This window comes from Marmota monax, unplaced genomic scaffold (assembly GCF_021218885.2).
Source record: "Marmota monax isolate L192 unplaced genomic scaffold, Marmota_monax_Labrador192_F-V1.1 WCK01_AAM20220418_F8-fsc00230, whole genome shotgun sequence".
NCBI lineage: Eukaryota > Metazoa > Chordata > Mammalia > Rodentia > Sciuridae > Marmota > Marmota monax.
Genome location: NW_026693365.1, coordinates 475,075 through 500,358, shown reverse-complemented (window position 1 = coordinate 500,358; position 25,284 = coordinate 475,075). Strand labels below are relative to the sequence as shown.

General features: G+C 55.7%; 1 protein-coding gene across 9 annotated transcripts in view; it reads right to left on the bottom strand.

Moving 5' to 3' along the window:
- The window catches only part of Hdac4 (histone deacetylase 4), a 270,631-nt gene extending 245,700 nt beyond the window's left edge, over positions 1-24,931 (bottom strand). For 7 of the 9 annotated variants that reach the window (XM_058583297.1, XM_046456906.2, XM_058583294.1 and 4 more), the window contains exon 1: positions 24,694-24,931. The gene's annotated coding sequence lies outside the window, so the exon portion shown is untranslated. Of the gene's footprint in view, positions 1-24,053; positions 24,163-24,310; positions 24,365-24,693 lie in introns of those variants that run through there. The other 2 variants (XM_046456907.1, XM_046456905.2) reach the window with 2 other exon arrangements.
- Positions 24,932-25,284: the final 353 nt, after the last annotated feature.

Here is a 25,284-nt window from a genome sequence, read left to right as displayed (position 1 = left end):
CTGGTGGTGCCCTGTGCACAGGGGAGCGTGTGCCTGAACTGCTGCCTGGGGTCACTGTCTCACACGAGGCTCCAGATGAAGTGGAGTCAAGGGACTGAGCACTCCAACACCATGCTGCACAGGGACAGCCGAACAGTAGGACCTGTCACAGACCTGCTCAAAGAATGCCATCTGCCTCGACTTCCGGACAGTGGCTGCAGACCGCACGCTCTGCCCTCGCAATCAGCACGTGAACAGGAAACACTGCCGCCTCGCCCTCTTGAAGCAAGCCCCCCAGAAACAGTGGGACACGCCCCACAGCCACATGGGGGTGAGTCCCCAGACCCGGGTCAGGACCATCAGCCAGAACAACCCAACACATGCAAGGCAACTTCTTATTTCAGCATTTTTATTAAATGGTATTTTAATTTAATTAATTTATTTAAATCAAATTGTTTAATTTGAATTTTACTAAAATTAGTTAAAACCTAAGTAAATGTTAATCAAAAAACAAATTGTTGACTGTGATTTTTCCTATTTCTATGGTGAGCTTTCTAATATATACAATTTCTTCAGTAAACTTCCTTAATGAAGTACAGACAGTAGGGTCTCGAGATTGTTCTGCGAGCCTGAGCAGGGACCTCTTCCCCAGCTGTCAGAACACATTCATGTTTTCGTTTCCTACAGACTCACTCTTGGAATCCCATCTCACTGGTTCTATGGGAGGTAGAGCAGGAAGCCACATCTGCACAGGACTGGGATTTGGTCTGAGGCTGAATGCCTTCCATGCTGTGGGCACCTGAAGGTCCATGCTACAGCTGAAGAAGAGCAGGGATAGCACGCCACAACAGAGTCTGCAGGGCCATGCACCTAGCACCAGGGACACAGTGAGCAGAGGAACGCAGTCAGCAACAGGAGCTCGGCCCCAGGGATCCTTCTCCCGAGGGCTGTCACCTGGCTGCTAGTCTCCATGGCCTAGAATGACAAACACCCACACCTAGCCTGCGATCTACAACACACACAAAACAAACTTCTAGGAAAAACACTCTCTCTAAGGGCCCCGTGACACAGGTGAGGGCCACATGTCCCAGGCGTACGGCTGCAACCCCCCAAGGAAGACAAGGTCTATCAGGGCCCCACTGGACATCCCCACTGGACATCCCTACAGAGACAACAGCTCTGAACATTCCTCAGCAGCAGATTCGTAAAGGATGACTCCTTCCTGTCACTCCACAGCAGGAGAACTGGGCGCCACACCCACAACCACAGGGAAGCCTCCCCAGGGGCAGTCATCGAAGGATGACAAACAGGTTGGTGACAAGACTCCCCCACCACACAGAAACTGCCCCCAGGGTCCCCGAGATGCTGATGGGGTGTGAAGCCACGTCTTCCTTCACAGCACCAAGATGCTCTTAGCTCTGGCAGGCCAGGGCCCAGTGAGCTCTGGGGGAGCGGCACTGCCTGAGCAGAGCATGAAGCAGGGAGGAGGAGCCGGCACCTCAGAGTCAGTGAGTCAGAGGGCAGAGGGAGGGACTCGCTTGGGCATCTGCTGTCACTCACAGCAGTCACCTCCTCCTCTGAACATGCTTTCCATCTGCATTAACACAGAATGGAGGGAGGAGGGGCCAAGCCACGTGTGACCGTGTACCCGCAGAACACAGGAATCTCCATTTCATGTGATCATAATGCACGGATTAAAACACCGATAATAACTAACAGAGGGGAGATCTGCAGAGTGGAGCGAGCGGGGTGAGGGAGGAGGGTGGGAAGAGGAGGAAGGCAGAGGGAATGAGATTGGCCGACAAGTGCTGTGCAAATGTGGCACCGTGAGTGCCCCCATCACATGAGCATGGGCACCAACAAGAAATGGAACGAGTTTGTTCAGTTTTAAACAAACTTTTTAGATTGATGTTAATTTCTAAAAAAAAAAAAAAAAAAAATAGTGAATAGGGTCAGACGTGACTCAAGGCTTAACCAAGAGCACTGCCGGGTGCACACTGACCCCAGGCTGTGGAGGGACAGAGGTGTGCTCCACACTCTACAGGTGTGCTCCAGCGCTCTCCCCAGGAGACACAGCTGGCTCCCTGAAAAGGAGGGACACAGGCCCTGCAGAGATGGGGGACTGGGCTGAGGAGCATCAGAAGACTTTCTCAGAAGAAAGGAGAAGAGGTCCCTGAGAAGCTGAGGTCCAGGGCACAGCCCCTGGGGGCACCCCACCCCTCACCCACCCTAGTTCTGGCCCTTTCCGTGGAGATGGTCTCTGCAAGGCACAGAACAGCCTCCTGCAAAGCCAGGAATGACAGCATCAAGCAAATGAAAACTTAGAGAACGGGCACCCTCCCTGCTCACTGGGTCTGAAATAGCCTGGCTTGTGGGGCTGCCTACCCAGCCTCCCTCCCAAGAGTTGGGGCCCCAGTGAGAGGGGCACAGGGTGGCAGAGCAGAGCCCCGAGCACAAGGCCACAAGTGCTCACTTCCCTACTAAAGGGCTCCTCCCGTGCTCCACCACGGCAGAGCCGCCTGGCCTGCTTTGCAGTCCGTGGAGCACGGCCTGAGAGTAGGCTGAGTGGCAGGGTCCAGGCTGCACCTTCTCACCCAGGTGAACAGGATGATTTCTGCCCCCTGCGGCTTCTTCTGCAGTGAGAACTGTCTCCTGATGGTCTCCCTCTGCCGTGGGTAAAAAGTACAAACTGCTTCCACTTTCCTCTGCATCCCCTAAGCACTGGACACTGCAGCGCCCCTCATGTGGATGGCCTGCTCTTCCCTGTGCTGCCTCTGAAGCCTGCTCATGCTCTATGCTGGTCTCTCTCCATTTGTAAGAGGCCTCTGCATAACAAAGGATTCCTCTGTTTGTCAAATGTTCCACCTACTTTTCCAAAACTCTTGCTTCCTTACCAATCTGGCTGACAATCTCTTTACCTGCTCTCAAGGTGAACTCCTACACCATCGTTTGTGTCCTTTACAGCTTCTAGAAACCCTGGAGGGATAAGGACAAGAACCTGATGCCCACGTGTGTTGATCTGCTCTTACATGTAAGCCTGAATGCTCTTGGAATGTATCTTCACCTCCTTCATAAAAAATGAACAGGCAACTCTCCAGCCTCTTAGGGAGAATGGCAGCAAGAAACAAGGCGACCCCCACAAACAAAAACCCTGAGCCAGGAGACTCCAGAGGACACAGCGCTTTAGACGGGTGAGCAGTGAGGGAGGAGAAGCCTCTCTCGGGACCCACGTAGGTGAATGTCAGGCAGACCCACAGGGGAGCCCATACCAGCAACCACACAGCATCACAGAAATTCCAGGAAAGGAACGCAGGGCAGAGGTGCAGAGGGGAGATGATGCTGACAGCCGTGTCGTGACGGTGGTGGCGGTGCTAGGAGGAGGACACTCCCCTAGGTAAGAGAAACAAGACTGCAAGTCATAGGGCCCCTATGGGCCAGTTGGGGTAAATCCTGAAAGACCCACATTGTTAAAGTCCAGAACATCAAAGATGAAGAGACCTCAGAATTCCCAAAACCAAAGCAAGACACAAAACTAAGCAAGAAAAGCCCAGCATCAGGTTCCCTGTCACCACACTGATCCCTCCAAGCTGAAGAACGATCTGGAATCAAGAACCCTACCAGCACCCCACAGACAAGATGGAGTGACAGTCCCTTAAAGAATGGGAGGGGGAAGCAGCCCAGACGTGGGCAGGGAGGACCTGAAGGTGCTGAGGACTCAGACCCACCCGAGGCAGCAACTGCAGGCCGGGAACAAGGACCTGGAGGTCAGCAGTGTGGGGGCAGGGCGCCAAGGAGTCTGGATGGAGTCAGCTGGAAGAACGTACTAAGCAGGAGAGGGGCCCAGAGAGGTGAGGAGTGGTCCAACAGAACCAGGTCTGCCACTGGGCTCCTGGGAAGAGCAGCCACAGGAGCAGCAGAGCCAGGGCTGGGACCATGGCGACAGGGCTCCCAGGAGGCTGGGGACCCAGCTAAGCCTCTCTGCTCCCCTCCAGGCCCCACACCCGCCCACCCTGCCCTCCAATTGTTCCCTGAAGGCTCCAGGAAACTAACTACTCACTTGTCCTCACAGGCGGGTGCAGGCCAGCCACCACGGAGGTGGGAGGCAGAGTCCTATGCTGGACAGCACCCCCAGGCACAGGAACGTGCAGAGACCCTGCGGGGCTGCAGCGAACACCTCACCACCCACACCATAGAGCTCCCAGCTCCACACACAGCTCACCACAAGGACGTGCCACCCCAGGCCCAGCCATCCACAGCCCCAAGACCCAGCTCTACTCCGCTCAAACAAGTTTTCCACGGTCCCCCTAAAGGAGAGCTTACAGAGACCACAGGAGCAGTGTGGCGACCAGGCATGGCCAGGCACTCTACTCTGCGTGGGCATTTCCTGAGGGCCCAGGGAGACCACTTATACCTACTTAGACTACAAGCCAAACTGTCCAGCCCAGGCTTGTCCCTGTCCCTTGTTGGAGAGAAGGGGAAAGTCCCCAACAGTCACCTCACCTGACTGTGGGGTCACCTAGACCAAGGTCACCATCACAGCCTGCTGGATACCATGGCGGCCCACTCTGCTCTCAGGCAACTCCTACACATCTCAGCGTCCCTAAAACTGAGCTGGCAAGTTCTGGGCATCAGGGCTCCACTCCTTCCCAAGCCCAAGGAAGCCTCTGCCTGGATGCACCCTGGGTGGAGCCCTCCAGACAGTGCCATGGCTGTCCCCGCCAGCTGCCAAGGAGGCAGGCAAGGGATTCTATGGACCACGCTGGTCCCACAGCAGGCGTACACTGCTGTCAGCTAAGTGGCCTTTCACCTGCTACAGCATGGGACACTCCAGGCAGAGGTGACGCACACCATCCAGCCGCAGACCAGATGGAGACCAGGCTGCAGGCCCCCCTTTCTGCTTCCCTCGGACCCGGATGTGTCTTCCTTTGCGCTAAGTGTCCCTGAACATGGCCCAGGTGGCCACAGTTGAGCAGCGATAATAGAAAAACCCAGTGAGAGGAAAACCACATCACCTCCGATCATCAAGAGTCCAAGCTCACAGAGGGGGGTCTTTGTGGCACCTGATTTTGTGAATGAGTATAACACAGTCTCCCATACTCTGACAACTGTGGGACAGGAGCTGGCTACTCGGCGACGATGAGGAAGGCCAGGCCTCGGGAGCCTTTCCCGAGAGCCTCTGTTCAGAAGGGTAGTCACTGTGCACCTGCCCTCCTCCTGGATATGGGCCACCTCCTCCTGCTCTGGCCACTAGGCACAACCATCAGAACCAAGGCCCTCACCCCGCACAGAGCGGCAAGCACATGCAGCACACACCCCAGCACCACACCCCACCCTCCTGGGACAGGCCGGACACACAGACTAAGGGCAGAGGCACGACGCAGTCTTGGTGGTTATGGGTTCTCCCCGATGTCATCTGAGTTCACGCCTGCCCCGATCTTGAACTGAAAGCAGTCTCCTCGGGCATGGCTACTCAGGCCCGGCGGGTGGGGGACGACAAGGCTACTGCAGGCCTGAGCTACCTGCTGTCTGCAGCAGCTGCCCCCACAAGGGCAGCCTTATCGCCATATCCACTCAGAGGGACCAAGGCTGCAGCCAAGGGGCCAGGGCCTGAGCCTGTCGGATGTCAGCACTCCAGTGACCCACAGGAAGGGGGAGAAACACAGGGACTTCTGTGCTGACTTCTAGAGACCTGTGGTGTCCTGCCTTGCCGTTCCCACAGAGAACCCGGGATGCTTCAGTCCCCAGGTGAGCAGGCAGGAGGCCCCAGTGCCCTTCCATTCTGTCACCATGTCCCCCTGCAGCCAGACTAGGCACAGAGATCCGGAGGACAAAACACCACCCACAGCTCCACCACTTGACATGACCTGGGGGCTTCACGGATATGGACCCTGAGCCTGGCCTGCCCGATGGGCCCAGCACAGGCTTAGCCATACTCCCATCCCCTGAGCTCCACCTGCACTGGGAGGCTGCGGTGAGCACACTCCAGGGCCCACATTCGGAGCCTCGTCTGCTCGGTGCTATCACCTCAAGGATCCAACTTTCCTCTGGAAATAAGAACGTTAGGCCATCAACAGGCTTGGTTTTCAACAGGCTAGGAAGGAGGCAAATGTCAGACAACAGCGGTCACTGGGGAGGAACATCCCAGAATGGTCCCTCTGTCCAGCAGGTATCCTACTTGAACTGGGACACGGCCTCCTGCCCGTGAGCCTGCACCTCGTCCCAAGTCGATGGGAAAGCGGTGCCGCGGTCAGGCGTGACATCTCTGGGACTGTGCTTCTGGAGGAGATGGCAGGCAGGCCCAGGGTGGTCAGGACTGGAGAACACAAAAGCTTGGACAGACAGCACAGGGCGGGGCTGCCAGGCCCAATGAGGTGATGGCCTGGGCGAGCAGGGCTGAGTCCTGGGACGCTGCGCACATCGTCGCCCGGGCCGTGCCACGTGACCACTGTACCAACACAGGCCAGAGCTGTGGGGTCCTGTCCTCGCCCTCATTGGCAGGCCAGTACCTGGTTGCTAGCAGCCACCCCAGAGGTACTGGCTACCAGGCTATCAACAGGGGCCTGGGGGACCCACTCTCCTTTCAGAGACTCCTGCCCCAGGTAAAACAGCCTCTACAAACCAACTAGAAACAGCAGCCCTCTCTGCTCCTCCTTCCCTTCCCGGGAGGGATGCCGCCAGGGAGCACATCTCCACTGTGACGGTTCTCAGTGGGGCACACAGTGGAGAAGTGAAACAAAGCCCCCAAAGCCCAAAACTCCTGGGATGGAGGACAGGAAGTGCAGAGAGCAGGAGACCACGGAAGCTGGCTCCTCTGGTGGAGAGCACAGCCAGAGGAGCCAGCAGTGCATCAGGGCCCCTCAGGGAGACAGAGGAAACGACCTGGGCTACGCTGCTGCCCTAACTCGGGCACAGGGTGGCTGTGAGGAGCTGGAACCTGAGAACAGAGGGGCCCACTTCAGGTGTGAGCCCCCGAACCCCAGCAGGCTGCCTGCGAGGAAACAGCAAGCATGCTGACATCTGAAATGCTCACACTGTCAGCGAACCAGAGTAGAAACGTCCCTTACACTGCAGTGCCCATTCAGCCCCCAGCCCCAGCATGTGCCCGCCTCTGGCAGGCCTCCAGCAGTTCCTAAAGGTCAGTCCCAAGCCAACCCCTCAAGGCCTGCTTCCTGCTGCCCAAGGGGAAGAGGGGAGGCCCTGGAGGGGCACAGAAGAGGAGCACTCTCTGGCCTCCCTTACCAGAGAGGCCTTGCACCCTAGCTCTAGATCCCCCATTCCAGACTGGCATGGCTGATGCTCCTCTAGGCCCAGATGCTCCCCTCCAGCTCACAGCCTGGTCTCCCTCGTTCTGTCTTTACACGCCGCTGGGCACCATCTCCAAGCATCCCTGGCAAGCCCCCGCTGGGCTAAGGAGCCTGCCTTGTTGAGGATCCTAAGGCCTCCAGGATGAGCCACTGGCTCATCCTCTCCACTTAAAATTCAAAGATACTCCAAAGGTCCTGCTGGAAGTGTGTGCCCTACACCACAGATTCTAGAGACAGCGTGGGCACAAGGGTACCTGGGAACAAGGCTCAAGTAGCACCCACAGCCAAAACAGCAGGAAACTCCTCAGGACCAGGCTGTGAGGCAACTGTGGGGAGAAGAGGGCACAGACCTCAGGCTACAGCCCGTGACCTGTCCAGGAGCACCTGGCCTGGGGACAGGCATGACAAAGGAAGGTGGGAGCCAGGCCTGGGAACACCACACAGGCTGAGTCTCTACATGACCACTGGAGTTCAGAACTGGGACTTGATTCACTCAGGGAAGTAGAATGAACGGCACAGTCATAACTGGGGATTTGGACATGATAAGGAAGGAGGAATGACACTCGAGTAGGCACAAGCGCTTCAAGACAGCACTGTCACGCTCGCCAAAGGTCTCCTTAAGTCACACACATGGGCATGTGTGCACGTGCTTGGCGTAATGTGTCTAATGCAATATCATGTTATTTAATATACGGCAATATATTATTAAATATATGTCTAATATTTTGTTATACATGAAGTATTGGGGCTTTTTATTTTTTATAGCTATTTTGTTTATTTATTTATTTTTTTAAATATGGTGCTGAGGATGGATCTCAGTGTGAAGCAAGCGCTCTACCACTGAGCTACAGCCCCAGCCCTGAAGTATTGTTATATAGTAAATATTCACATTATGTGAATACACATTATGCTTACTACATACCACATTTCTTTACCTGAATATACGATACACACACACATTTTCCTATGCATGCATGTAGTTACTGCATTTGTATGTTTGTCTCTTCCTGTATTTCCTTTTAGAATTAGCAAGTGTTTGTGTTCATTGTGGGACTGATAGCACTGTCTGTTCCAAGAACCACCTAGCTTTAAACACTCAGGCCACGCAGCTGTTGAAGGGGCATACAGTTCTGCAGGTGGAAAAGTTTCAGAGGCTGGCTGCGTGGCCACATGAACGTGCTCATGCTGGGCTGTACACCTATGTGGCTCAGACAGCAAGTTTGATGCCATGTTTCTTACCACCACTGAGAATTCTTTTAAATGCTAGTCACACACCCAAATCCAGTACACAGCCCAGTTGCTGGGCAATGTGACTTTTCACCTTTCTTTGCCCTACCATCACAGAGGCAAGGTGCTGTCCTCCCTCGCTGAGCCTTTAAATCCCACCTCAGAAAACAAGGCGATGCGCTGATTTAAATTTCCCAGCACAAGAAAACCACTTCCCACTCCTCTGCGGTCACCATCCAGCACAGCCTCCAGGATACAAAGGAGCAAATGTATGTTCACGTCCTGACTACCGACACGTCACCATGGTGAGTGACCGCAGCACCCGCACGTGGCACACACACCAGGGACACTCAGGACACTCGTGGCAATGGTGCTGTCACCTGGACCAGGGCTGAGAGGCAATTTCATGGTGATGGGACAGTCCAGGGCTGAGCAGGGCACACTGCTCTCCTGCCTGACTTTCTCCATCGCTCCGTCAGAAACGTGCCGCCAGCAGAGCTGCAGTGCAAGACCAAGGACTCTCAGCACATCGTTTTAGCATATTCTAAAAATGCAATTTACAGTTCAGCAACATCCTTTCCTTTTATGTAGTCACTACAACACAAATATGCCTCTTTGTTATTTCTAACTACATCTGCATGCAAAACACGCTCTGGCTAGGAAAATGTGAGTTCTGGGGAATCGAAGCCCATTTTTCAAATCTGAAAGAGACAGAGAAATGAAAAGAAAGGAAAAGGAGAAGATAAAGGTACATCTTATTCACATGCAAAAACATGTAAATGAGAGCTGACTTCATTTCCTCACCCTCAAACTGAAAATGATGTATGTAACTTGTCCCTAAGTGCTTCCAGAATTTCTATTTCAGCTCTGTGACTGTATTGTACAACAAAATCCATCTTCACCAAGTGCGTGTCGTTCACTCTGAGTGCCGAAGGAAATGTGAGCATCCTGAGCTGCACGACAAAGTGGCATTTTGGACGGGACAGGTATGTCTTCATGGCATGACCACATTGTGCACTACGGGATGTTTGGCAGCAACTCTACCTTCCACCCACTAGATGCTGTCACCATGACCCCCGCTGTGACAACCCAAACCCATCTCCTTCATCGCCAAATGCCCCTGGGGGAGGTCAGGGCAAAACTTACTGGGAATGAGCACACCCCCAAATAGACAGGCCTGTGTGACATGCGACGCCACTGCCCAGCTGTCCACAGCAACCAGCACCAAGACTGGCTCTGCACGCAGCATGCAGGACAGTGATAGGAACCATGCCACCCCTGCAAGGTACAGCCCCTGTTCCTCTCTCCTCCACAGTCACTCATCACAGATGCACACCACCACAGCCACCTGCCCAAGTGAGACAGGGCGCCAGGGCACGCACCACAGAGCAGATGAAAATCAGGCTCCCTAATTATCAAACTGCCATGGAATAAGCCAGGAATACCATTTTTAAAAAAAATAATAAGAGAATTAATTGATTTTTTATTTGCTTGCATTTTTGATATTCAGCCTTTTCTTATCAGAGCAGTCATTAAAAAATGCTTCTATCATATATGCAAATTAAACTGTTAGTATTTTTCCCAGTTACAGTAACTACTTACTTGCATTGCTGATCTATTTTTCCAATTTAGCTCCCTCAACATTAATACTATTGGAAATGCTTTAACAAAAAACACTCTTATGCAACACAGAGACAAGACTTCACCATCTACCTTTCTCATCACACAAGAGCAGAACCACCCATTAGTGACCACGCCAGAGAAGCAGGCCACCCCGAGCCTCAGTGCTCTTTCCTCTATGTGGGTCTCCCCAAGCAGAGTCGGGCCAGGGAAAGCCAGGCCACCAGCAGCACGGTTCTTCTTCATCTCTCCGAGATGTGCTTCTGCCGCTCCCACATCCAGGCTGGGCGGCCAGGTTCTCTCTGGCGGTACATAATCTGATTCCCCAGGTCCCAGTGCCCAGGAGGCATGTGGTGTCCCATGCCACACCCTGGCTGCAGCCCAGGCGGCACAGGGAAGTGTCTACCCCACTACAGGCCTGCACTGCCCCTCACCAGCAGAGAGGCCCTGGCCCTGCTCTGCATCCCATGTCTCCCCATAAAGGGAGCTGTCCCTGAGTGGGCCCTGGCCAGTCACAAACTTCAGGGTGGCGGTATGACAATTTGTGAGCCAACTGTGAGTTCAGAATCCGAAAGATGAATAGAAATGCTGCCTGATAGGAGACGAAGGCAGGCCTAGAGCACAGATCCAACTGCACGCCAGTGGACAGAACAGGTGCTTCACACCTGCCCGGCTCCTCCAAGAACTGGTAGAAACCCACGACGAGTGCAGAGTCCCAGAGAACCAACAAAGACAGGTTCACTTTACAAATCCAGTAAGCTTAAAGAGGGCCTCTCGCCATCAATCACGACTGACTCCTCCCTGCTCCGGGCAAGAGTCGGCAAGGCCGCCAACCCAGCAGCTGAAACGCCACTCACACAAGCGGGCACCCAGGGGCTGAGCTGGCCGGCAGCCCACGCCCTGACCCAGCTCAGGCACTCTCCTGAATGGATCCGTGCAGGGGGTCAGCCGAGACGCTGCCAAGAATGAGACTCAGGTGTAAAGCAGATCTGAGAATGCAGACGGCATGATGGTCAGCAGCACAATCCTGCAGAAGGCCCAGCATCCTGGGGAGAAGCACCAATGGAGGCCGAGGAGACGTGAGCACTAGCCACACAGAAAAGAAGGAAGCTCATGACAGGAGCCTGAGGGGAGGGCCCTGGGAATGTGCAGACTCGGCGTCTGAGGTCACTCACCAGACTGCTGTGGCTGGGTCTCAGGGCGCAGTTCTCTCCTCACCAGTGGGAAGCCTTCCCGGAAACTGAACAGGAAACAGCCTGTGGGCATCCCTCACCCACTCTGCCAAGGGCCCACTGCTTGCCAAGTCAGGGCTGAGATGCCCACCCTGACTCCCCCCGTCAGGCAGTCTTAATCTGGGACACCCGATGGGCTCCTAAGATATCCCTTAAATTCTATGCAAAATGGCATTTTTAAGTGTCTTTTTTGCATGGGGAAATGTATGATAACAGAAGACCATCCACCTCGGAAGGAGCAGGTGCTCGACTGCAATGGCGGGCTGAGCGTCTCAGACCCACTCCCAGGGCTCCCTCCCTGCTCTCCACTCTGAAGCGCCAGCTGGTATTAAAGATAATATTTTAACAGTATGATGGCTTAAACAAGACCTGAATTCTTCAGTCCTCGGACCAAGGACCAGGAAGTGGGCTCCACTGTGTTCTCCCAGGCCCCAGTACTGATTTGGGTGGGCCAGGTCAAGGGCCAGTGAGTCAGGACATAAGGGAACAGAAGTGCAAAGTGTCAGCCCCACACACAGGGGCCAAGCTTGGGAGGGAGGGCCCGGTCCACACTTGCCTCCTCCTCCTACTCACAGGCAGCTCAACCTCATGCTGGTCTCCTGTGCACTGCTGTGCCTGGAGCCCAGCCCCCGCCTGCATGGGGAGGACACCCTCCCTCTGGCTCTCCTCGGCCTGAGAAAGGCCCTCATCCTTATCTGCCCTTCCTGATGCCCTCCTGCCTCCTTCACACCATGGAGTATGAAGAATGTGTTCTCAGCCAAGCGCGGTAGCACACTCCTATAATCCAATGACTCGGGAGGGTGGAGCAAGAGGATCACAAGTTCAAAGCCAACCTCAGCAAAGGCAAGGGGCTAAGCAACTGAGTGAGAAGCTGCGTATAAATAAAATACAAAATAGGGCTGGGGATGGCTCAGTGGTCAAGTGTCCCCGAATTTAATCCCCGGTACCAAAAGCAAACAAAAAAAGAATGTGCTCTTTTCTACTGGGCACACTGGGGGATGGGGCAGGGGGCGGCCATAAGTGGAGGAAGCACTCCCACCAAGTTGCCCACAAGGCTTAAAGGAGAGCGGGAACCTGGAAGCCCTCCTCCCAGCTCAGCAGTGAGGAACTCTGCCCCAGTAGCTCCCATCACCAGGCAAAGCTGAAAGGCAGGAAAGGGGGTGGGTGACCACGTGAAGCTCCACCTCAGGCCCACAGGCTGCCTGTGCACCTGACCCCGGGCACACCACACTGCAGGCCCCAGAGCACACCAGAACACACAGCTCAGTGGCCCAGGAGCACACCTGTGCCTGCCTCAACACAAAGACCCCACTGCTAGGGGCCTCAGAAGGACAAGGAGACACAACAGGCTGCTGCCCCTGTGGCCTCACCCATCAGTCCTCACAACTCAGAGACCAGGCAGCCAGAAAATGGCCACGCCAGTGCCAAGGAGTCAGGGAGGCTGGGCGCACATGGTCTGTCACTACAGACTCGGAAGGGAGCCAGCAAGCCGGCCAGAAGAGGCGGCCGGAACACTCTCCTGGAACTCTGCACTCCAGCGGCTCCAGGCAGCTCCAAGGCAAGAGCCAACAGAGGCCCAGAGCAGGAGAGTCAAGGGGGGCCCAAAATGCAGCCAGCCCCAGGACGCATGCAGACTGGCCCAACCAGAAGCACTCTGAAGGTGAGGCAGAGCCTGGGGACAGGTTCTCGCGTTCTTCTATACCATGGCTACATTGTGACTGGGTCAAGCAGCCACTTCTGAGCGGTGCTGCAGGATCGCCATCAGGCATTTGTCTTAGTTTCCCAGCATCCATCAAATCCAAGTGCAGATGTGGCCTGGAAGTTTATCCTGAGCAGCCGGTGAGGTCTGAGCACAAACCTGGACTCAACGAGTTCTTGTGAGCTGCAGCCTGTGGGTTAGGTGCACTGAAGCCACCCAGGCCCCCAGCTCTCTCCCTCCTGGCTGCCCACCCCTGGGCTAACAAGGACCCCCGAGTGGCTGTGCTCCTCTCCCTGGTACCATCTCTTTTCAGTAAGAGCCCATTATCTCTCTTGCTCCGGTTTCCTTTTTCAGCCCCCTCTGTGCCTGTGACCTTAACTCCTGCTGTGCCACGGCCATGGCGGTGTCCTAGGCTTGGGCCTGATCCAGCTCTGAGCAGCCTCTGCGGGCCAGGGTTCCCACCTCCAGTTCTCACACCTCTCCGGCCTGTGCCCACTCAGCCTTGCTCTGCTCTTCCCTGGTGTGGCACCCACCCCAACATTCTGCAGCTCTCCTGTCTCACCTTCAGGGCCCTGCAGGGGTGGGCCCAGCCCAAGCTAGGGACTGACTGCACTGTGTGCACACGTCTACCTGCAAGCATTTGTATATGGTCCTCTGTGTGCATGTGCTGTGCTCAGTGTGCACGTACGGAGGAGAGGGCTATATTCCCAGAGCTGTCACACTTGGGCCACACACAACTCAGGCCGGACAAGAATCCTGCCACTCGTTATAGATAGGAAAGCTGAGGCTGGAGAGGCTGACTGAAGGCCAGAAGACTGCTCCACGCAGCTGTACTGGGATACTCCCCCCAGCCACCGTGGAGGGTCCAGCCCCCCCTCACCACTGGGCATTCCTGACCCACAGTGTACCTCTCAGTGGGTCCTGCCCTTCCTACCTGGGGCAGACACTTGTTCTGTAAATCCCAGCTGAGAGGAAAAGGCATAGACTCAGAACAGCTGTCAGCTCAAATCCATGACCCCCACCACTGACCTATTCACATGTGCAGCTTGCTCAACGGTCAGATGGAAGAAAGACTGCCCAAGCACACAGGGTAGCAGATCACAGGAGGGACGGCACAGTGCCCAGCAGAACATGGCGAGGTGAGTGGGGCACAGCGCTGGGAGCCTAGGGAGGGCAGATGCTAGCAGCTGCAGGGCTGAGCCCCTGGCCTCGTGGTGCTGCTCAGTCTGGACAACAACCCTGAGACAAATCCTCACATCTACTCTGCAGGCGAGCAGACCAAGGCAGTGGGCTGGACAACTGACGGACCTTGGAGGGGAACAAAGCCCAGACTATGAAGCCCTTCAGTTTGATCCCAAAGCATATTCCTTCCAATGCATCCCTCAACTGCAGGGAAATGGACGGGAATGCTGGGGCTTCCATAGAACCCAGGCCTGAGCCATTTTGCACTTGCCTTCTCAGGAGGAACTCAGTTCCTGCCCACCACTGCACGAGGTGCAAGAACCCGTGTGTGACCAGCCCTTCTCCAGAGTACCCCTGGACAACAGATGGTATTACCTGGGGGCTTGGCCAGAGGGCAGCTGAGCTAGTCAGCCATGAAGTCCTGCCCTCCAGACACCCCCCAGCCAGGGTCCCCGCCCTCTTCCACCCTCTGTTTGCGCAGAGTCCCAGCCCTGCACCCCACCTCACTGCAGCCAGCCAGGACTCCATGCCACAGCCTCCTCCCACCCCACGGCACCACACCCCCCCCCCCAGAGGCCTTTGCCAAGGTCAAATGCATCCCCCAGTCAATAGCAGAAGCAAGAATAGATGAGCTTCTAAGGCCTTTGTAACTTTGCAAATGGTCATTTTAGCCACATGTCCCTGACTCCTAAGGACCAGGAGCAGTAAGAGGCGCATGGAGGCTGATGCGCCCTAGCCTTCACTGAGGGAGGGGGGTCCAGCCCCTCCAGTCCTCATTGAGTGGCTCTCATCCAGGGACAGGGACATTCTCCTTCAGAGGGTGGCACAGGATTCTGACAGACAAAGACAGTGAAGCATTTGGGGACAGGCCAATGACACAGAGCTCACACGAAGGACTGCTCCCAAACTGCAGCTGGGTATCACAGAGTGAGCTTCACAGAGGACACCGGCAGCCAACTTCCCCTCTGCACCTCCTCCCCTTCCCTGTCCTTCCAGAGAGCGGCGAGCCCCACTGCAGGAAGCCAATGCCCAGGCAGCTCCCAGCAGGCTTATGGGAAGCACCCCAGCACCGGCTCACAGGATGAGCCACACGGCACACACTATGCCCATGGCCACAAGGACAGGCTCAGAAGTGGCTGTGCAACTGAAGCCAGACCAAGCAGGGTGTCTGAGACTCGACTGAAACAGAGACACTCTGTCCTGGTGGGCAGGAGCCAGCAGGTGCGCCACCCGGGAGCAGCTGGCAGGGCCCTCAAGCACATGGAGCTGATTCCCCCAAGAGAGGGCACAGAAACAAGCCTCTGGGGACACTGTGGAAGAGCTGGATCAGGCCCTGCCTGAAAACGTCCTCCATCTGCATTTTCTGGAAAAGCAAGACAGTCAGTTTCCTCGAGTGTGCAGCCTTCCCGGCCCTGCCACAGAGAGACCCTATCTGATGGAAAGCTACCAGAAATACACCCCTGCTCGACATGCAGAGCTGCCCTCGAAAAATCTCCTTACTGTACCTTCTCCACAATCCCAGGGGACATCACCTGGTCCTCTGCACCCATGCGCAGGAGTCCCCTGGTCTTACAGTCAACCTGCCCTGAGCACCTGCCCCACAGCTCCATCTGTGGAGAAGCTATGTCTGCAGGGGCTCCACAAAACCCCTACCTCCTCTTGCCCTCAGTCCTCAGTCCTTCACAGCCCTCCATGGGGTCAGTGCTCCTCACAGTGCCACCAGGAGAGGCAACACATCCACACAGCTTTCCTCAGGTCACCGCTGCCACACAATACCATAAGGACAGCCAGACGCGCACTGGCACTCTGGCTCGGGCTCCTGCAAAGGAGCACAGTGAAGAGCAGGCAGAAACCCCGGGGGGCGGCAAGAGGCCTCTGCAGCTAGACCTGCAGCCTACAGCCACGTCCCCCAGAGCGCCCGCTTCCAGACACTAGCAAGCAGACAGGCAGCAGAGGCCTGGCCATTTGCATAGCCCTCCTCGGGGCCAGGGACTTCAGCACCACTGGCCAAGGTACAAATCACATCATGGCCAAGAAGCAATTCAGACGCACCCTGGCAGTGTGTCCACAGTTGTGGGCCAGTGGCTAGCCATGCACCCTGGCACCCAAAGAAAGATGGTGTTCTGCATGCAGTTTAACAGTGTGCTTCTGAGCTTCCAAGACTTGATATCTGAGATAGGAAAGAGTCCCTGAGAGAAGAGACAGACCTGTTCTTCTTCTCAAGGGGTACAAAGGTCCTGCAGGAAGGCCCTGCCCAGGCTGCGACTCCAGCAGACACAGAGATGCCCTGGGCTGGCACAGGACCTCAGCAGTCCTGCAGGTGCGTCAAAGGCAAGGTGACAACATGCCCCTTGCAGATGGCACACTGTTTCCCACTCCACCAGAGACCTGCTGCAGAGGAGGAGTGAGCGACAGGGGTGTGGGGAGCCGGGACTCGGGAGAGGCCAGCGGCTCAGCAGCTCCCCTGGGCCTTGCCTCCCTCATCCAGCTCACAGATGGGGACACTGGGTGCACAGGCCAGACAATGGCAGCCAGGCTGAGCCAAGACATGAAACTGGGACTGGCTTTGGTCTGATTCAACATCCACACTCTGTCCCCAACACCCAAATATGTTCCCAAAGATATGTTCCCAAAGAATGGGGATGGTTACCACCTACCATAACCTTTTCAATACAAATTTTATAGCAGAGAGGGTCTAGTCCACCAGAGCACTTCCCAACCATTTCTTCATGATTTCCTTTCAGAGTTCACAGGGGTCGAGGCCCAACCCTCAAGAACATAGTCATACTGTCGGCTAACTAAGAATACACGTCCCACCATGTGACTCACAGGCCCTGGTAGCCAATTCCAGCTCCCCCTCAGGATCCACAGCCGGAAGCTGAAATGGGGGTCACAGGTGAGTGAGTCCTCAAGGGCCACAGGCTACAGGGAACCTCAGGTCCCAGGAACTCTGGCCACACTCTGCCCACCAGCTAGGGTCAAACAATGCAGGGCCAGCAGTTATGGCCCATGGTGTTGGACTCTAAAGTAGAGAACCAATGGCCGGGGAAGACTGGTTGGTCCTTACAGAAAGTCTTCTCTGCTGGCTCCCAGCAGAATTCAGTCATGGAAAGTCGCTTTAAGGGTCCCAGAGGATGCTCTCAGCAGCAACGCCTGAGGGAAGGCAATGGCCACCACCCAGGGGACCAGCCTTGGAGCCACCTGGACCCTCCCCGCCCCAGCATGAGCAGCCCCTGCCTTGTGCCACAAGCCAGCCACACACTCGGGGGGGGGCCGAGCCACACCACAGGCACCTGAGAGCCTCTGGCAGGTGCCAGGCAGTGCTGTTCAACCCAGACAGACGAGGCACAGCACCCAGGAGAGCCAGGCACCGACACTCCTTTGCACCTCGACTAGACCAAGCGCACGCACACCAGCCTTCCTGAGGGCCGCGCCGGCTGGGCCCGCACTGGCACTCCAGTCTGGAGGCCCCAGGCTTCACAGCCTCTGCAGCCCGCCATGGCTCTGCTCACAAGGACCGCAGTCCTCCCAGCAGTGCCCCCGCCTTTGCCTGCCCTGCCCTGCCCTGCCCTTCTCTTCCTCAGCTGGCCTGGCCCCCACTGCCACGCCTACTGAGTGAGCCCTGCAGCCTCCTAGCTTCTCCCCTCAGGCCTTCCACAGCCCTGGCCCAGGACAGCAGCCAGCACCCACCTCCACGTGTGCTTCCTCTTCCTGCTCTGTTGCCCCAGACCCATGCCTTTGAGGGACAGCGGGGGTCCTCCTGATCAAGCCCACAGCTACCTGCCCTCCACTGTGCTGGCCACAGAGCAGGTGTTCCCTGGAGTCTCAGCCCACAAGAAAGCCAGCACCTGGGCTTGTGTGCAGGATGAGTATTTACAAAGCAAAAACTGGTCTTCAGAAATACTTAGGAACTCAGCCCCAAGGACACTCAGCACCAAAGAGAGGCCAGGGCCACAGGGGTCGCAGAAACTTCATTTCAAAAAGAACCACTCCAGCAAATAGCCATAACCATAACCATGATGACAGTGCTCCCAAGGGAAATGCAAGTCCATCCTGGGGCCAGCACTCCCCCGGGAATGCTGGTTCAGGCTTCCAGGCCTTAAGGAATGATTTATTGTTTCAAGATTAAACATCAATCCAACAAAAGCACTTGACTCACACAGACAGGAGACTTCATAAACAATAGTAAACAAAGTCTAACATTCACATTTTAAACAGACCAGATTCCAAAATGTTTATACACATAGCCATAGGAAGGTGCCATATGAAAATCATGGCATTAAATAAGAAATGGTCAAGTTAACTACAGATTGAAGCAAGCAGAGGAAATGGCTGTAGTAGGAGTGTAGCTCACCACCCTGCACACTGTAGCTGGCCAGGCCACCCAAGGACGGCCGCGCACCCCCCACCCTGCCGTGGCCCTGTGCCCCTTGACAGCAGGGAAGCCCTCCCACCACGCCTCGCAGCATCCCAGAACCCACTTCATACCTACCCATGGCATCTACTTACAGCACGCAAACTCCAGAATCAGGACCAGAAGTTCCCAGATGTGGGAGAGAGGGGTCAGGAAACAGGCAAGTCCAAAGCACAAGCAGAGACCCACGGGGCTGCGGCCAGAGCAGCCCTTGCCTGGCCAGACCGTCATCCCCAAGCACCTGCACTACCAGGCACTAGCTGCGAGCCAGGCACAGGGCTCGAGGCCCCTCAGCTAGCACAACAGCTGACCCTAACAACTATCACAATGAGCTACTGAAATGGCACAAATGGATCCTGTTGAGAAGGACTAGGAAAGCTGTTAGACTAAGATGAACAAGAGACCAAAGCACAGCATAATTGAGGGTCTGGGGAAGACAGACACAAAGGGAGGTAGCTCAAGAAAAGGAAGCAGTATGTGTAAAGGCCCTGGGGCCATATCGAGTATAGGGCAGCAAAGGCAATAGGAATTATATATAGGGGCTAAAACTCAGCAGACAGGGCAAGTACCAGCCAGTGAGGCTGGTAAGCCAGACACTAGGATCAGGCCAGCTTTTAGGGATCCTCAGGATCCTAAGAACAAGGGGAAGCCTTGATAGAATTTCTTGTAAGAACAGGTAGGTATGAACATGATTTGGGAGAAGCCATTTAGGAAACATTTTTGCATGGACTATGCCAGAGCAGCCCATACCCAGGAGGACAGCCCCCACCTCGGAGAGTTCATGAGGGACTCAGCAACAAACACCCTTGGGATTCTTCTAACACTAACAATTTAAATGCAACAAATTGGTTTCTTTTGTAAATAATGGGGATGAAACATACTTCCCCATAAGGAAAATATCAATTTTTTAAAACTATTATCATTATTAAAAAGTAATACGTTCTTACTACAAAAAAAACTGTATGCAATATAAATATACAAAAAGACAATGAAAGTCCCTTATGGCCTATTTCCCTGAAACCCCAAAGGGCCACCATTATCACATCAGAGACCCAAGGACTTACAACCAGGAGGCCTGGATGCAGACTGTGCTGGGCCCACTATTTTTTTCCTAACACCTGCATCGTCTGCCCGTCTGTGCCCGGGGGACTCCATAGGACAGTGACGTCAAGCATGTTCGTCAAGCATCACTTCTATAAAAGGTCTGGCCTATATCCTGCACATACGAGGTGTCTATGCATTTATTACACTCTTCCATTAGAATAAGTTCAAAAGGCAGAGCTGCTGGGAGGAGAGAACTACCATTTTAAAATGTGACATAAAACTACGGTTAATCCCAGCAGCTCAGGACGCTAAGACAGGAGAATCGCAAGTTCAAAGCCAGCCTTAGCAATGGCGATGTTGCTAAGCAACTCAGTGAGACCCTGTCTCTAAATAAAATACAAAATGGGGCTGGGGATGTGGCTCAGTGTTCCAGTGCCCCTGAGCTCAATCCCCCCTACCAAAAAAGAAAATTTTACAGACAGCACTCAGGTGATTATTACACTTTACATAACAATATACACAAGTCTCTCCAGAGAGCAAGTAATATTAAACAACCAACACTCCTGAGCTTACCATGTGCTAGATCCTATTCAAAGCAACTGCCCTACAGTGACTTATTCAACCCGAGGAGCCCTGTTGGAAGAGGACTGACCCGGGAGCAGGCCAGCCTTCTCTTGTCAGCCCTGGAGAGTGCGCATCTTCCATACTGGTCTAGGAAGGCGCTTTCCTTACTATTGGAGTCATAAAGGCGGAACAGGTTGCCTATTTTCTCTCTCATTACCTCTGAACCTTGCTTTCAGGAAGCCTTCTGCCACACAGGCTTGGTTTTGCTTCCCTTTGTTTGCCGGGATGGAACCCAGCGCCTCACACATACTAGGCAAGCGGTCTACCCCGGCCAGCCGGCAGTTGTTTGTTTGTTTGTTTGTTTTAATTACATGTTAACTCTGTTGTTATTTTCTCTTAAGTCTTCTGGTTTGGTTTTAGGATAAGAATAGATTAATCGGCAGTTTTTCAAACTTTTTGGCCTTTAAATGTGTTATTTTTCAATAAAATCCTCCAAGGTAATTGACAGAAGAATCAGCAAACTAAGCCTCTCAGGTTAAAATGGATGAGGAGCACCAGCCACCTTCCGCCCCCACTTCCCGGAGACAGCCTGGGGGCTTCTCAGGAAGAGATCCCAGGTGGAACACAACCGCCTCTGGGCGGCCTGGGTTTAAGGGGCTTGGGAGGTTGTTTGTTTTTGCTGGGGATGAATCAGCTCCACACAAGTGCCCCACCACTGCTCTGCACCACCAGCCTACACCGCTAAGATACCTTCCAGTCCTAGGCCGCCTGAGTCTAACTAACCTAAGAGTGTGGGAAAGCCAAAATGACTTCTCAGACCCTAGGAAACAGGGTTAGCCATGATAGCTCCAGGGCAGCCAAGCTCTGTACCCAAAAGCCATTCCAAACCATCTTCTCAAAGAGGCCATTCTTGCCCCCACATCTCAACAACACTCAAGACCACCTCTGGCCCAGAAGCAGGGGCAGGAGGAGAGGGGGTGGACCACTGGGACTTAACACAGCGAGGAGTACCAGGACTCCACTCTAAGCTTCTGTCAGGCTTCTCCTCTCACGCTGGTCACAGCCGTGCCCACCTCTCATGACCGTGGGCAGCAATAAAAAGACTTGGATGGCAAATGCTTAAAACAACAGCATGTGGCCTCAATTAGGTGCTCATTAGTGCTAGCTACTGATTTATGTGACAAGCACTAGTATTATCACTTCCCTGCTCCAGGAAAGACGAGGCTAAAGAGAGTTCCCTAACCCTAACCCACAGTTAGGTGGAATTAGATGGAGGGTCGCAGTGGAGGCCACCTGCCTTCCAGGAAATGAGGAGGTGGAGGCAGGGAGGTACACAGCCACGGGCCACCCCTAAGCAGGGCCTGAGAGCAGATATTGACCTCTGACGGGAACACAAATGAGCAGGCTCTGTGGCCCTCATTCCCCACAGATGACTCAAGTGTGGCAACCCTACACACGGGCTTTCACCTGACGTGAACCACAAGGTACTGCTCCCTGCTCTAGGTCAAGGCCAAATGCCCGGAGCCATTATGCTGCAAGACACAGGCTGGCCACCAGACACCAAAAATAAAAGCCCCTCCAAAACTATCTTCCCAGACCCCCCCCCCCCCGGGACAGACTGGGGGCCCCTACAAACGGGCACTCTCTCTCCCTGGCTAAGGACTCTGGTCTGAAGAGTGAGAGCCCCCAGCTCGCAGCAGCAGCAGCAGCTATCCGTCACCCTCCATCTCCCCACTCCCTACATCAGGTAGTCACACTGCTCAGGCAGCTCCAGAGCCAGGAGAGCCAGCCGTTTTCAATAGAGAACAGCATGGATGAGTTCTACAGGAGCCATGAAATCTTCTGCTCCGGCAATTAGGACGGCACAAAGTCGCCTTTCCTTTGGTGCCACCCCCAACATCAAAGGATGGGAATTCAAAGCCATTCATGCTGCATTGAAACCTCACAATGAAGCTGGAAAATGGAAGTCGATTACTGGGCATAAATATGCAGTAGTTAAAAGGAAAGAGTTATAACAAAATTAAACTGCAGCAGCCCCACAATGTGTGGAAACTTCCAGCACTGGAGTCTTTCTGGCAAGCACCGGGACGACACCCTGAATGCTCACAGGCCTGGCGGCTGGAGCTGTACACGGCCAGGGTGCCATGTTGTCTTGTCCACCTTGTAGAGCAGCAGCCTCTGCGAACGTGGCATCTGGGGCTGACCACAGAACATCCTCCCTGACGAGGGCTGCTTTGGTCACATTTGTCCTTGGTCCCTAGGCCTTCCAGGCCTCTGTGCATCCAGCCATCTTCCCTCCAAGCCGCTCCAGGATCCCCAGGGGCACTCTGCCACCAGCTCCCTTGTAGGAGAAAGCAAAAACCCTAAGAGGGCAGTGCTCCATCTGCCTGCCCAGCAAACCCTGCCTCTTTCTGATTGATCACTGCTCTCTTTAGGAAGGTATCTGATCTCCCAAAGAAAAACCCAGAACACAGAAAGCTATACAAGTCTTACACTGTGTCAGGGTGTGTGTTTTTAAGGCATGAAAATACTTCCCTCCCACACAAACCGGAGTTCTTCTGGGGAAAGATGCCACAGATCCCAGGAAGGAGAATATCTGGGAAAGCTGATCACTCTTAAAAATAGATAGCTGAACCCAGACTAGAATTCACAGGAGCTACCTGAAAAAAATTAAATCTCACATATTTTTGATATCCAGAACTCCATTCTGATGAAACTTCTAACTGGGTGGCATTTAGCATTTCCAATTATAATAGAGTAATCGTGTTGCCATAGTGACTGCAAGATTCTGCAATAACTTTTGTTGCCTTGTAACTGCTATAGTGTATATTTGTGTACTAGCAGCTGAGTTTTCTTAATTCAATCTCCCTGCCTCACCACCACCACCACCACCACCACCACCACCACCACCACCACCACCTTTCCTGGCTGGATTCTGAAGCCACCACACCAGCTTTCATTAGGCCGTCCCTAAAATAATGCACGGAATTATCAGAAGCAATTAGAAGTCCAGGCAACCACGATCTTATTACCGAAGAAAAAGCGAAACCAGGTCAGGGTGCAAGCCGCCAGCATCCCCCGCCCCGGACTCCCGGGCCAGGCTGTACTCAGGTTTACTCCCAGGCCTTAAATGCTTAGGTGGTTTGTGGGAACCGGCGGAAAAGCCTGACTAGAGCAAAGCGGGCAGGCAAAGTGACTACACAGGCCTTTCCTCCCTCCCCGAGCAGGCAGAGCTCTCAGCAAGCAATTAGGTAGGTCTCTACAGTAATGCAATTAGGATTTAGTTAAGAAAGTCATTAGTTCTAAAATAACTTAAGTTTAATTTCTGCAACGCTTTATTTGAAAATTGTGTCACAGCAGGTCAATTTACAGCATGCAATAAAGAGCACACTCCTATCAGCGGCTGCAAGTTATTACAAATTTTCGACGTGCATTAAGGAGTGCACGGGCCCACCCCCGGCCTCCCCGACCGGCACGCGCGGGCTCCCGCTCCGGGGCCACACACACACCCGCGTCCCCGTAAACACCGGCGCCGCGCGTTTCGCAACGCCGCGGGTCCCGCGGGCGGCCGGGCCGAGCCGCGGCCCCCGCCCCGGCGCCGAGGGGCGTTTTCCGCAAACTCACACGTCCGTCTGACAAAGTTACATAAACGCTGGGCCGGCGCCCCCGCCCGCCCGCGCCCACCTGCGCCGCTGGCCGCGCAGGCCGCCCCGCCCGCGGCGCGCGGGCCCAGGCCGGCCGCGGGGCGGCGTCCACCTGCCGCGGCGGGCGTGCGCGGCGCTGCTTACCGGCGGCGGCTGCCTCTAGCCCCGCTCGGGCGCTGAGAGCCGCATCTCCTCAGCCTGCGCCGCCACCGCCGGCGGGCGGGCGGGCGGCTCGGGCGGCGACGGCGACGCGGGCGCGCGGAGCGGGCCGGGCGGGAGGGCGCGGGCGGGCGCGAGGGCGCGGGCGGGCGCACGGGCTCGGGCTCGGGCGGCGGCGGGGACCGTGCTCCGCGGCGGCGGCCCCACAACCTCCCCTCCTCATTCACAAAAAATTGACCCACGTTGAACCATGATGCTGCTCCCCCCTCCAGCACCGAGCCGCGCGGGGATAGGCCGCGCCCGACGCCTGTCAGTCGCCCCAGCCCCGCCCCTCCCGCCGGCGGCCCGCCAGCCATTGGCTGCGGCGGCTTTGCGTCACCTCCCCTCGCGGGCCCCGCCCCCTCCCGGTTTCTAATGAAGAGCGCGTCAATTACGGTTCGGCCCAGCCCCCGGGCACCCTGATGCCCTTCCATTGGTCAGCGGGGCCTGTGCCCGCCCTGCGTCAGCCCAACCGTCGGCCCCAAGCCCCGATCCCCGTACAGAGGCTCCACCTCTGCCCGCCTTCCCGCACATATCCACGACCCCATTGGCTCCCGGCGCTGTCAATTTAGGGGGCGGGGCGTACCGGAGGACGCTCCAGGCGCCAGTGCCGGGCGCTTCGCAATGTAGAAAGCGGAGGGAGCCGGGGCGGATACTGACTGGAAACCGGGCCTCAGCCGTAGCCAACCTCAGTTGGCAGCCTGCAGCGCTGCCACTGATCAGAACCGCGCGCCCACGCAGCTGGCTAGTGCTCGGAGGGGGCGCAGAGACGCGCGGGCTGAGGCAGGGGGCTGGCCCGGCCCTGCCGCAGCCTCCATCTTGGGCACGGGCGCAGGTCACGTGGGCTGCGTGCCGGGGACGCAGGGACCGGGGCGAGTGCGCAGGCGCGGCGGCCCCGCCCTGCCTCGGGGCGGCCGCGGGGCCCGGGGTGCGGCCGGGGCTGTTTGGCGGGGCTGGGACCGGAGCGGGAACGCGGGCCGGGCAGGCGCGGGCTGGCCTCGCTCGTCCGTCGCCGCGTTCCCGAGGTCCGGGAGCGCGCTTCGAGGCGGCGCTCAGCCCTCTGCAGGCCGGGGCCCAGCGCCTGAGGTTGCCTCGGAGCGCGGGAGGGCGTGATCCCGGCGCCCTCCTGGCGGCTTGGGCCGCGGTCGCCCAGAGCGAGTGACCGGAACCCGCCTTC